The sequence below is a fragment of the Bos javanicus genome, chromosome 5 (assembly GCF_032452875.1).
Source record: "Bos javanicus breed banteng chromosome 5, ARS-OSU_banteng_1.0, whole genome shotgun sequence".
NCBI classification, from domain to species: domain Eukaryota; kingdom Metazoa; phylum Chordata; class Mammalia; order Artiodactyla; family Bovidae; genus Bos; species Bos javanicus.
In genome coordinates, this window is record NC_083872.1 from 34,376,381 (window position 1) to 34,389,398 (window position 13,018).

Here is a 13,018-nt window from a genome sequence, read left to right on the forward strand (position 1 = left end):
AAGCAACTGACAAACAACTAATATCAAAAATACACAAGCAACTCCTGCAGCTCAATTCCAGAAAAATAAACGACCCAATCAAAAAATGGGTCAAAGAACTAAACAGACATTTCTCCAAAGAAAACATACAGATGGCTAACAAACACATGAAAATATGCTCAACATCACTCATGATCAGAAAAATGCAAATCAAAACCACAATGAGGTACCATTTCACGCCAGTCAGAATGGCTGCGATCCAAAAGTCTACAAGCAATAAATGCTGGAGAGGGTGTGGAGAAAATGGAACCCTCTTACACTGTTGGTGGGAATGTAAACTTGTACAGCCATTATGGAGAAAAGTGTGGAGACTCCTTAAAAAACTAGAAATAGAACTGCTTTATGACCCAGCAATCCCACTGCTGGGCATACACACCGAGGAAACCAGAATTGAAAGAGACACGTGTACCCCAATGTTCATCGCAGCACTGTTTATAATAGCCAGGACATGGAAGCAACCTAGATGCCCATCAGCAGATGAATGGATAAGAAAGCTATGGTACATATACACAATGGAGTATTACTCAGCCATTAAAAAGAATACATTTGAATCAGTTCTAATGAGGTGGATGAAACTGGAGCCGATTACACAGAGTGAAGTAAGCCAGAAAGAAAAACACCAATACAGTATACTAATGCATATATATGGAATTTAGAAAGATGGTAACGATAACCCTGTATGCGAGACAGCAAAAGAGACACAGGTGTATAGAACAGTCTTTTGGACTCTGTGGGAGAGGGAGAGGGTGGGATGATTTGGGAGAATGGCATTGAAACATGTATATTATCATATATGAAACGAATCACCAGTCCAAGTTCAATGCATGATACTGGTTGCTTGGGGCTGGTGCACTGGGATGACCCAGAGGGATGGTACGGGGAGGGAGGAGGGAGAGGGGTTCGGGATGGGGAACATGTGTATACCTGTGGCAGATTCATGTTGATGTATGGCAAAACCAATACAATATTGTAAAGTAATTAACCTCCAATTAAAATAAATAAATTTATATTAAAAAATAGGACAATAACACAGATATATTAGTGACAAATATATTGAGGTACATATTATGTTGCAGAAGTAAAATCAAGGTGTCTTTAGCTTCAGTTCAGTTCGGTCGCTCAGTCGTGTCCAACTCTTTGCGACCCCATGAATCGCAGCACGCCAGGCCTCCCTGTCCATCACCAACTCCCAGAGTTCACTCAGACTCAAGTCCATCGAGTCAGTGATGCCATCCAGCCATCTCATTCTCTGTCGTCCCCTTCTCCTCTTGCCACCAATCCCTCCCAGCAGTAGAGTCTTTTCCAATGAGTCAACTCTTTGCATGAGGTGGCCAAAGTACTGGAGTTTCAGCTTTAGCATCATCCTTCCAAAGAACACCCAGGGCTGATCTCCTTCAGAATGGACTGGTTGGATCTCCGTGCAGTCCCAGGGACTCTCAAGAGTCTTCTCCAACACCACAGTTCAAAAGCATCAAGTCTTTAGGTTACATTAATTAAAAAAATTTTTTTAATATATGTTTTCAGGATGACATATGTTATCAATGCCCTTTGATGAGAACTTTTCCAGAAGTGTGTTATTGGAGGCTCATGCCATCTACAGTCATAAGGAAGAAGGAAAAGGAACAAATGCCATAAGTATTTAGGAGGCGGAGTGACAGGACTGGTGATTATTCCTTTGAAAATGTTCACTGGATCATGTCCATCACTGCTCCTTACTAAAATTCTCCACATAAAGAGGATAGCATCCAAGCAAGGCTCATGTCTTCAGGGGAGCCTCCCCAGATTCCCAGCCCAGTGCATGTCCCTCTGTTACCCCAGAGAGTCATGCTGAGGCCTCTCCCTCACAGCACTTCTCTCTATTTACAAACTTCATTCATTGGTGAGATCATTTGCAGAATGTTGGTCCTTCCAAGCTCCATGAAAGACTAGCAGAATGCCTGGCATTTAGTAAATGTTAGTGCAAAGAATGCATCAGTTGGATCTGAAAGGTGAAGGAGACACTAAGATACCCCCCTACCTCTAGCCTGAACAGTTGTGACCATGATGGTACAGTTTCACGAGATGGGGTCTATGGGGGAAGAGGAGGGTTTGGGCTTGGGGGAAAAAGGATGAGTTCAATTTTGGACATGTTACATCTGGATTAAAAACTTGTGGAGTATTTTACTTTAGAAGCACATACATATGTGTGTGTATAGTTAACTAGAAACATATCAATAAACCTCTCAGTAAAATTATCCCATTTGTCATTATGAAATAGCATTGGATGTCTAAAATAAAACTGAATACATAGTCCTTCAAAATCAAGCACACTGAAAATTACTGGGTATTTCCTATTTTAAGAACAATTACTTAAAATAGAAATTTATTTTAGTAAAGTGTGTTACTCTACTCAAGTAATGAATAGGGCTCTTCCCCTTTTATTGCTTGCCAGAAGGAATAGAAAAAAAGAGACAAAAAAAAAAACCCCTTCCTCCCCAAAGCCAACTTCTCAGCAGAAAAGGCAAAACCTATATGGCACCCCACTCCAGTACTTTTGCCTGGAAAATCCCATGGATGGAGGAGCCTGGTAGGCTGCAGTCCGTGGGGTCACTAAGAGTCGGACACGACTGAGCGACTTTGCTTTCACTTTTCACTTTCATGCATTGGAGAAGGAAATGGCAACCCACTCCGGTGTTCTTGCCTTGAGAATCCCAGGGACGGGGGAGCCTGACGGCTGCCGTCTATGGGGTCACACAGAGTCAGACACGACTGAAGTGACTTAGCATAGCATATTTCTGCCCAATAAGATTTTAGCATCATATATCCTCCCTCTAACTTCCTGAGATGACCTTGCCCTTGTTCTCACCTGAACTAGCTCATGCTATGCAGCTGGGGCTTGTTTCACGTTTTCACGCCTTCTGATTTTGTCATTCATTTCCCCATTTTCTTATCTCTATCCTCACTTCCCTTGATACCTCTCATCACTTCCCTACTATTGCTTTCATTTCTCTGGCTCTTGGATGAAGATTCTTTCTCCATTGTATTGCTTTTGGACACCCAAACTGGTAAGAAAGTAAGAATGATCATACTGGTTCAGAACTAAGGAACAGTCAGCCCTGTATTCCATTTCTAAAACTATCTCTAAGGGTTTGAGGGTTTAAAGATCTCCCTGAGTCTAGCCACCTGAATATTTAATTTGGACCTATCATTTAAATTTATGTTATCCTTACTTTGAATGAATGCTTTTCAACATGCCTTTTACCTTTACTTGCCTGATTCCAAACCCTGTGCTCTTATCATCTGTGCTATTTGTGAACATCTCTGTGTATTATTTTTAGGATGCAGATTCCCAGAAGTGACACCAATGGGATCTAAGTTCTTCCTATTTATTGCCAAATTATTTTCCAGTAACTAATATTGTTATTAAATACCTAAGATACATTATGACTTACTCGAAATGTTTACACATATTAACAAACATATTTCATATTACCATGTGAGGTAGGTGTTATTATTTCCACTTTAAAGATGAGGAAATTGGGGAACAGAGATGTTAAGCAACTCACCCACGGTCGCAGAGTTATTAGGGTGGAATCAGAATTAGAATTCAGAAAATTTCACTTCAGAGCCCACATTTTTATCACTAAATTAAATGTGATTAAATTTATCACAAAAAAGTTATAGTAACTTATACTGGCACCATTAACAAGTGTAGATAATATACTCAACTTTGGAACACTTCTACTTTTTGATTAGCACATTCATATGTAGAGCTTAACTTCCCTTTGTCACTTTAAAATTAAGGTTTGGAGTGGACATGGAGGACTATTTTCTAATAAATACGTTGTCTCCCTACTCCCATAGCGGGAGAACAGGATCAGAGGTGTTGGTCCGACAGCTATTTCAGTATAGAATGAGCATAATGAAATACTCATGCCTGTAAGCTGGGGCTTTGAAAATTCATTGCCCTGTGCTTATTTCTGCAAAGCATGCAGTAAAGTAACAGATACCACTTATTGTGCACTTACTGTGTGCCAAGCATTGTGGTGAAGATTCTGGAGACACAGAGTCATTTAAACATCAGACGGGTATCATTACCTCATTCAGTAAGAAGGTAGGGAGATCCAGGCATGTTGATCTGCATAACAATGCATAAAGGTCAGGTAAATAAACCCCTGGGACTGATCACTGGCTCTGGTTCTTTAGTTTAGCTTCAGTGAATGAGACCATTTTGCCATCCAGTCACAATATGGAACAAACCCTACTCTCTGCTCCCCTAACAGATGAAAATTAAGTGACCCTACAAAGCTAACCTGGGCCAAAATCAGGAACAATCGACATTTTTAAAGAGGACTGCACTGTGATTTTATTTTAAATTTGGTTTAGATTCAGTAGAATTTGTTGACCTCCTGCCAGAGCCAGTTACAGATCTGGAGAGGTAGATTGTCTATTGAGATGCTGGAAGAGATGACAGCAGACCCTGTCAGGCCCAGACGACTGGGACTCTTTTAGGTTGCAAAGTTATTCTTTGCTGTGGCTCCTTTAACTAACTCCTATTGTCAAAATACTGTCATCTATGAATGAGATCCAAAGAACATTGAAGTTGGTAAAATGGGTTAATTAGGCAAAGAAATGTGATTACATCCATCAAAAGAAAAACTAGGTAATTTTAAAGACCATCTGATGTTTTAGACCATATTAGTTGGAGTAAAAGACTGATTTCAGAATAAATAACTTACTTTCTAATGAGGTGAGTTTTTTTTTTTCCATAGATGGCCATATTACTTCTGTTATAAATTGAAGATAATCAGGACACTTATTCTGCAAAAACTGTACCTACTGATCTTTCTATTTTTCATCATTGTCAAAATTCAGACTGTCCTATAACTGATTAAAAAGAGAAAACTATACACATTCAGGAGATAGTTTTGATCCCATTTCAAAATTCACCCACAAGAAATATATATATATAGAAATTCACCCACAAGAAATATATATATATATAGATAGATCTACATACCTATGTATTTGGACAGCTTTGAAAACCCATGGGGGAAAGCACCTTTTCTTTGTAAGTGCACAGCTCTCCTACTAGGCACCCAGACGGGAAGCATGTGCAACCCAGGTGAGTACAGGGTGAAGCTGCGGTGAGGGCAGGTGTTGCTCAAGTTTAGGCTGAATCTTGTTTGGGATGTGATTAATCTTTCTTCAAAAAGCTGCCCCTCCTTCCTGGACCCTTCCAGAAAGGGCCCATGGGAGCTACTAGAAAACTCCCAGGTGACCTGAGGTGATTCAATTCTCTTTTCACACTACAGATTCCTTCTCCAGCCTCACTTTCAGATACAGAAATGTTTATTTTCTCAGTACCATAGGGCAGCCCACTGCATAACCCATTAATATGTCCTGACTACACGAGTATCATTTGGGGAATCTACTCAGTTGCAAAGGTCCACAGTAATTTTAGATACAATCAACAATGCCCTTGGGGCTCATAACTCTGTTACAAAGCAAACTGATTCCTGGGCTGCCTGGAAATAGGGCAGCGATCCCCATGTGAAGGCAGGGGGTCCTTCATCCTCTTGGTCCTCCAAAGGGGTTGTTTCAGCATCAGGGAACATCTTAGAGCCAGGCACAGTAAACTGACTTTGGAATCAGTGCTGGATATAAGACCTAGATATGCCAGTTAGAGCTGAGTGAACTTGGAATAAATTCATTAGACTCTGAATCAGGGGTTATAATGGACTGTATCTTCTAGGAATGATGTGAGGATTAAACGAGAGACCATCTATTAGGTGCTTATGTTGTTGCTTGTCTCTCGAGAGGCACACAGCAAAGAGCAGAGTCATCATCACGATACCCCCTGCTTCCATTTGAGACCACAGCAATTGGGTTTAAATGCTGAGCTACTGAAAGGACCTCTGACAGGAAGTTTCACCTACAAGTGGTGTTGGAGGAAAAGCCACACTGAAGCCACTGGGCACTCTTCCTGAATACCATCCCCATCCTCCTTCCCGGCAATCGTCTCCACAGCAGCTTCTTCACTTCAGCCTCCAAGGGGACATCTACACTCCATTTTCAGATTGCCAACTAAAATCCAGATGAGGGGTGAAGTCTTTCCACACTTAAAGCCCAAGGGTGTCTAGTTGTAAACAGTTGTAGAATCATGGTTAAGTCTGAGCATGGACTTTGAATTTGGGCCTGAACAAGAATTCAAGCCCCCTTTCACCACTTACTGTCTTAATGTGAACTTAGCCTCTTCAAACCTGTTTTCTTGTTTACACACAGGCTAATATGATATTGAGTAATTAAAAGGATAACATGTAATAATATTTACATGTAAAGTGCTTAGCACGGTAGTTGCCAAGGAGTGAAGCCCAGTTCGACTACTGAATTGAGTTTGTAAAATGCTACCTTGATTACTGCGGCCTTGTAGTATAGCCTGAAGTCAAGGAACCTGTTTCCTCCAGCTCTGCTTTTCGTTCTCAAGATTGCCTTGGCTGTTCAGGGTCTTGTGTTTCTAAACAAATTGAAAAATTTTTTGCTTTACTTCTGTGAAAAATGCCATTGGTAATTTAATAGGATTGCACTGAATCTGTAAATTGCCTTGGATAGGATAGTCATTTTCACAGTATTGATCCTTCCAAACCAAGAACATGGTATATCTCTCCATCTGTTTGTGTCCTCTTTATTTCAGTATCTGAACAGTTTTCTGAGTCGAGGTCTTTTGCCTCCTTAGGTAGGTTTGTTCCTAAGTATTTGATTCTTTTTGTTAAAATGGTGAATGGGATTGTTTTCTTAATTTCTCTCTCCAGTCTTTTGTTGCTAGTGTATAAGAATACAAGAGATTTCTGTCCATTAGTGTTGTATCCTGCAACTTTACCAAATTCATTGATTGGCACCAGTAGTTATTACTCAGCCATAAAAAGTAATGAAATTGTGCCATTTGCAGAGATGTGGATGGACGTAGAGACTATCATTCAGAGTGAAGTCAAAAAGAGAAAAACAAACATTGAATATTAACACACATATCTAGAAAAATGGTACAGATGAACCTGTTTACAAAGCAGAAATACAGACACAGATGCAGAGGAGACAGAAGTATGGACAGAAAGGGGGAAAAGGGGAAGTGGGATCAATTGCGAGATTGAGACTGACATATATACACTGCTGCTGCTGCTGCTAAGTTGCTTCAGTCGTGTCTGACTCTGTGCGACCCCATAGACAGCAGCCCACCAGGCTCCCCCATCCCTGGGATTCTCCAGGCAAGAACACTGGAGTGGGTTGCCATTTCCTTCTCCAATGCATGAAAGTGAAGAGTGAAAGCGAAGTAGCTCAGTCATGTCCGACTCTTAGCGACCCCATGGACTGCAGCCTACCAGGCTCCTCCGTCCATGGGATTTTCCAGGCAAAAGTACTGGAGTGGGGTGCCGTTGCCTTCTCCACTATGTATAAAATAGATAACTAATGAGAGTCACTGGGAGAACAGGGAGGGGGAAAAAAAGGTACAATCTGTTTATAGGACATAAATTAACCTTAAAAAATGCGTTACAATATATATTAAGAGCAGACAAATACTGCTTGATTCCACTTATACAAGGTAGCTACAACAGCTGTCAGAAAGTACTTTGGGGGTGGGGTGGAAAGGGAATGGGGAGTTAAGTGTTTAAGGGGAACAGAGTTTCAGTATAGGAAGCTGAAAAATTCAGAAGATGGATGATGGTGAGAGTCGAAAAACAATATGAATGTACTTAGTGTCACTGAACTATACAGTTAAATAGTTAAAATAGTATGTTTATATTATATGATTTTTACCACAATTAAAAAAAAATTTTAAATGCTACCTAACTGCAGCCTTAGGTGCACAGAAATAAGTTAAAACCCTAATCAAAAGATAAGCTTTCCATCAGACAATCAGACATGCTCTCTAAACACTGGGGAATATACCAGTGATGATAAGGTAACCAGCTGATGGAGCCATGCTCCGTCTATCATTTTGCATGTTCAGATTTCCTACCTTATTCATAAGCATTATCCCTGCCAGGCAAAGGGCACACTACTTATAATTAGCAATTTCATTCTAAATTAGCTTCCTCTAGAAAGGGAGGGGGGAGAAAAACCAACTTTTTGGCGACGTGTATAATATTATTATGATATGGGTACTACTAACTGTCTTGTTGTTGTTGTTGTTTTTACAAACTTGGGAACAAAACTAAGGACAAACGTTAAGCAGGCGAGGGAAGCAGTGTCAGAGGCAGAATTTGATCGCAGGTCTGTTTGAGCGAGGCTCCCCATCCATCATCTTCCCCTTTCTGTTTGCACTGCCTTTCAGTTTCTCCGGTTTATTCAAGAGCTGGCCTTCTGAACAGGATTCTCAGACAGCCATTACTAACCAAGACCGATTTCTGCCACTCGACGGAACAAATATTCTAGTTATGAGGCGTTTGGTTTTCCTCTCGCTTTCCCAGCGGTGACTAAAAAGCCATAGCCACTCCATCAGAGGCTATTCCGTCTGCCCTTTTGAAATGCGCCTGGTAGATTAATTTTTGAAAGATGATTCACCTTCCTTTTCCTGTTTTGATGGAACACGGAGACGCAACCATTCCTGTCAATAGAAGGCTCGAGTTTCCACCGCGCAAATTCGCGCGCCGCTGACTGTCTCATTGGCTGACGCGCAGGTGGGATTTCCTGTCGCCATTTTAAGGAAACACACTGCCCTGCAAGGAAGTGCCCAGTCAGTTCAGAGGGTCTGTGCCCGGAACAAAGAGAGAGCAAAAGAAAGGGAAACGGGCCCAGCGGCCCCAGACCCCTCCATCCTGTGCCCTCGCTCCCCGCTGACCCCAGATTTCGAGCGCCCGGCTTCTTGATCCCCGACGCGCCACGCCCGGGGCTCGATCACGTGGGGTCTCCTCCCAGCCCAGAGCGCGCCCCAGATCAGCAAAACCACCCAGTTCCCCCAACGGAGCCCCTCAGCATAGATCTCGGGGTGCGGGTTGGCCGGGACTGCGGGTGCTGTGGATCCGGAAGAGGGGAGGCACCTCCCACTGCGGGTGACGGACAAAGGCTTTCCAGAGGTGCTCGCGCTCCGGCCGATCCCGGCCTCCTCCGCGCCGTCCCTAGGGAGCCTCCACGCCGCTCCCTTGCTGCCAGCGGCTCCCACGCTGTTTGCAGGGTTGTGAGCTGACCAGCCACTCCGGCGGCCATCCTCACTCGGCGCCCTTCCCACAATGCAACTCCCCTCGCTCACGCGCCCCGGCCCGGCTCCGGCGTACCCTCAATGCACCCCCAGCTCCCCATCGCACAGTCCTCCTCGCCTCCTTCCGTGCCCTCCAAGCCACCTCCCCTCTCCATCTCCGAGGGCTCCCAGTCTCCGGCCACCGCTGCAGCTGGGCTCTGGGCTTGTCGCAGGGCACCAGGAGGGCGTGGGGCAGGTGTCCAGGCTGCGCGCACACTCCGCTCCCGGTGCCACCGCCGGCGCTCCCGGCACACAAGCGCCCCGCAACCCCTCCCTCGCTCCCTCTCTCTTTCCGATGCTCAACGTTCGCCGGCCGCGGTCGCCGCATCCTCGGCGGACGGCGACACGGAGGCAGCCAGGGGCGGCCGCCTAGGCAAGAGACACCATGTGACGGGCACCGCTCAGTGACACGCAGCTTCGGTTAAAGAGCGGACGCGCAGGAGGGGAGGCGACGGCACGCGAGACGCGGATAAATAGCCTGAACAGCTAAACCATCGCGAGCCATGGATGCGCAAGGGCGACGCGTCCCCTAGTAGGAGAATGACTGTGATTTGATTCGAGACCCTTTGCGGCCGAGCGAGCGGATGTGAGTGCGAGGCTGGCGAGCACCGTGTGGGTAAGGGTTGCTGGTGGGGGGAGCTTCTGATGCAATCGGCCCCGAAAGGAGGAGGAGAGCCAGGAGTGCGCGGGCTGGGGCGGCACGCCGCTCCGCCTGAAGGTCGCCGCCCTTCACCTTCCTCGGAAATCCGCCACGCCACGCCGAGCCTTCCCGCCCAGTCCTCGCTGACGGAGGGCACCTTTCATCCGCCAAGGCAGCCAGACCTTGACACAAAGGACATCGCAAGGCTGGGGGAAAATCCGGGAAGGGCGGATACCACTTTCCCCCCCTTTTTTTTGGCCCAAGGTAAGAGGATTTCCCTTTCCCAGGGAGAGCTGAGGGAGCAGCGGTGGGGAGGAAAGGGACGTTTTAGATGTGAGAGGAGGCGGTAACGCAGAAGTCATCCATGCGAGCGTAAAAGGAAGGAGTGCGCGGCTGAGCCGGATGCGTTCGCATTTTGCTTTTACCAAGAGAAAAGTCAGATCCACGGTTCTGCTGACCGCCTGCGGCAGTGTAAAGAGGCGCGGAGCCCCTGGTTTTAGCGTTGCGTGGGCTGCGGCTTACTTTTGGGGTCTGTTTTCTTAGTGGCAGATTGTGGTGCCAGATCTGGTTAAATCATTCGCGGGTTAGGGACCACGCGGGTCTAGAGAGCGCGCCGAGGTGAGGGCTCCACTGCATTCCCGAGGAGTGGTTGAGTGCTGGGCATTTGCGGGGAATTTCCTGTGTCTTAGGAGCCCCAAGAAAGGCATGTGATGTGCCCGGGGTTGAGTATGCGGCCGGCTGGGTCTCGAGGACTGGCCACGGAGCCCGAGTAAACAGGAACACGCTCGCCGGCCCTTCTCGAGCTCTGCCCGGCTCTCAGTAACGGAGAGGATGCGGGCTATGAGGTTGGGGGACGAGGGGTGAGGGGGATTATTAAGCGATGCTGGCAGTGACTCACTGCCTTTTCCCTCCCCGAAGAGGTTCTTTCCCAAAGGAAGGAGAGAAAGAGAGAAGTGCCGTTCTGAAAGCTAGGAACCGGTGGAGCTGGCGAACAAAAGGGCACCGATTGCGCGGGGCCAGAGCGCCGAGTGTCCTCCCCAGCACTCCCACATCTTCCCCCCACCCCCGAATCACCCTCGCGTCCCTAAATGTTACCACAATAGGCCTTTAACCTCGCCGGGCGGGTGCCCGGAGGAAAGTGCTCCTTCGCCCCGGTGCACGCCCCCACCACCGTCATTCCCCTCCCGGAGCTTCGGGGTCCTCAGCACCCACTGGTACCCCCAGGCTACAGGGCTGACTGGGCGCCACTTCCCTGTTGAAGTGCCCAGCCCTGGGTTTGGACTGAACTGTAGTTAGAAGGTACAAGTACATATGGCGGCAAAAGGAATTTCGCGGTAACCGCGTCCCGGCGTTTCGGCGGTGCCTTTTACAGGCTGTCTTCGGCTTGGGAAGGTGGTGCTGCAATTGTGAATCTTTTGTGTCTGACCTGGTTTTTCTTGCTCTGGTTCTCTGGTGAAAACCTAATTGCCACCAGTATCACATACTTTTGCGGACGAATCCCTGGTGATGTATTTCATGAGTTGAAAAAGACCCGAGAGCTAGGAAACCGTATTTATTTGCGTTTGGAAAAGGATCTGACATCTCTGCCGTGGGTTTAAGACTTTTTAATATAAGGGGAAGGAAAGAATAAATCATCGTTTGCAGACTCCAGGGCCCAACAAGACTGTAATTTGTCACCTTGATAGAAGAAACTGCGGCAACTCGTGCTTTTTCTGACGTCAGAACGACGACGGAAAATAAAACCTGAGCTAGGTGGCTGGCTGGCCTCATTGTTAAATGAATCTCTCACCGGCTGGGTATTGCTGAAATTTTTCAGACAAGTCAGGGCTCTGATGATGGTAGGATTTCAGTTTGGGCCCCAACCTCAAATTGGCTTTACTCCTCAGAGTTACTCAGTTCTCAGTAGTACCTTAGACATCACTAAACTCACCTGGTTTGGCTTAAGGTCTTAACCTTGATGAGATGAATTCACTTTTTTCCCCCTAAACATATTCAATGAGTGTTTCCTACTGAGAGTTTATGTGGCAGTTAGCAACTACAAGATAAAAGTCCTATTTCTGTGAGCTGTCCCTCCTCCTGGGGGGAAACAGACAATAAATACACCTATAAATGAATGTTGGAGATTTGTTCTTGCAGTGAACGAATAAAACCAGGTCAATCTTGTGAGGAAGGCTGATGCCTGAGATAGATGACCTTCTAGGTGGGTCTTGTAAGAGGGTACGTTTGTCCTGAGACTAAGAGACCAGACACCTGATTATTGCTAGACTGTCTTTTTCTTTCCCTGGGTGATGCATGAGCGCAAAATTAGTCTTACTTACCATTGTTTCCCTAATGCCCAGCACAGAATAACTGCTTAATAAATGCCTGTTGGATTGAGATCTTAGTCAAAACATCTTGTTCACCACTTAGTGCTACTGTTGACCATCCCTTTCTCTAGATCTCATTATTTGTTCCTCTGCTAAGTTGAAGCATCGGAGTCTCTTTCTACTCTGCTTCTTCTCTCGCCTTCTCTCCATTTTTGAGCAGTTACCAGGAACCTGCAAATGATGCATAAACCTGTTTTTTCATCTGCATTCCCACTGCCCAGGTTCAGGTCTCTATCACTTGATTTAGACAGGGCAATTTAAGGAGTTTATTGGGATTCAAAAATGGTGAAACAGACATGGAGGTGCCCTGAAGAAACCAGCACTCACGGGAGCAGATGCAAGCACGGTGAAGGGTAAAGAGTAAAGTAGCCAGCAAAGGAGGCGTAATGGGCTTCTAGTTGGTCTCCTGGGTATCAAGTTCTGCTCCCCTAATTCAGTCTCAACACTTCCATGGGATCTGCATTTTTTTAACTAATTTTTAACTAATCTTTCTTTTGAAAACCTTCAGTGGTTTTCAAAAACCACTGTTTTTCAAAATCAGTTGCCTACAATTAAAGTCTAAATTCCTTAGTCAGGCACCTGGGACCTTCCACAACCTGTTCCTCACCTCTTTCCATCACTTTCTCCCAGTTCACCCTATGTCCTCCCTGTCACTTTCTGCCTCAATATTGATGCTGATTCCAAACTGGAATGCCTGCTGAAATCCTATATATTTGTAAAAGACTTAGCCCAAATACCACTTTCTGCCTCTTCAAGTAAGTG

The 13,018-nt window shown here is 45.6% G+C and overlaps 1 protein-coding gene across 4 annotated transcripts in view; it reads left to right on the forward strand.

Moving 5' to 3' along the window:
- Nucleotides 1-8,977: 8,977 nt before the first annotated feature.
- The window catches only part of SLC38A1 (solute carrier family 38 member 1), a 79,448-nt gene continuing 75,407 nt past the window's right edge, over nucleotides 8,978-13,018 (forward strand). The window contains exon 1 of one of the 4 annotated variants that reach the window (XR_009736410.1): nucleotides 8,978-10,154. The gene's annotated coding sequence lies outside the window, so the exon portion shown is untranslated. The remainder of the gene's footprint in view (nucleotides 10,155-13,018) is intronic. The other 3 variants (XM_061416371.1, XM_061416368.1, XM_061416370.1) reach the window with 3 other exon arrangements.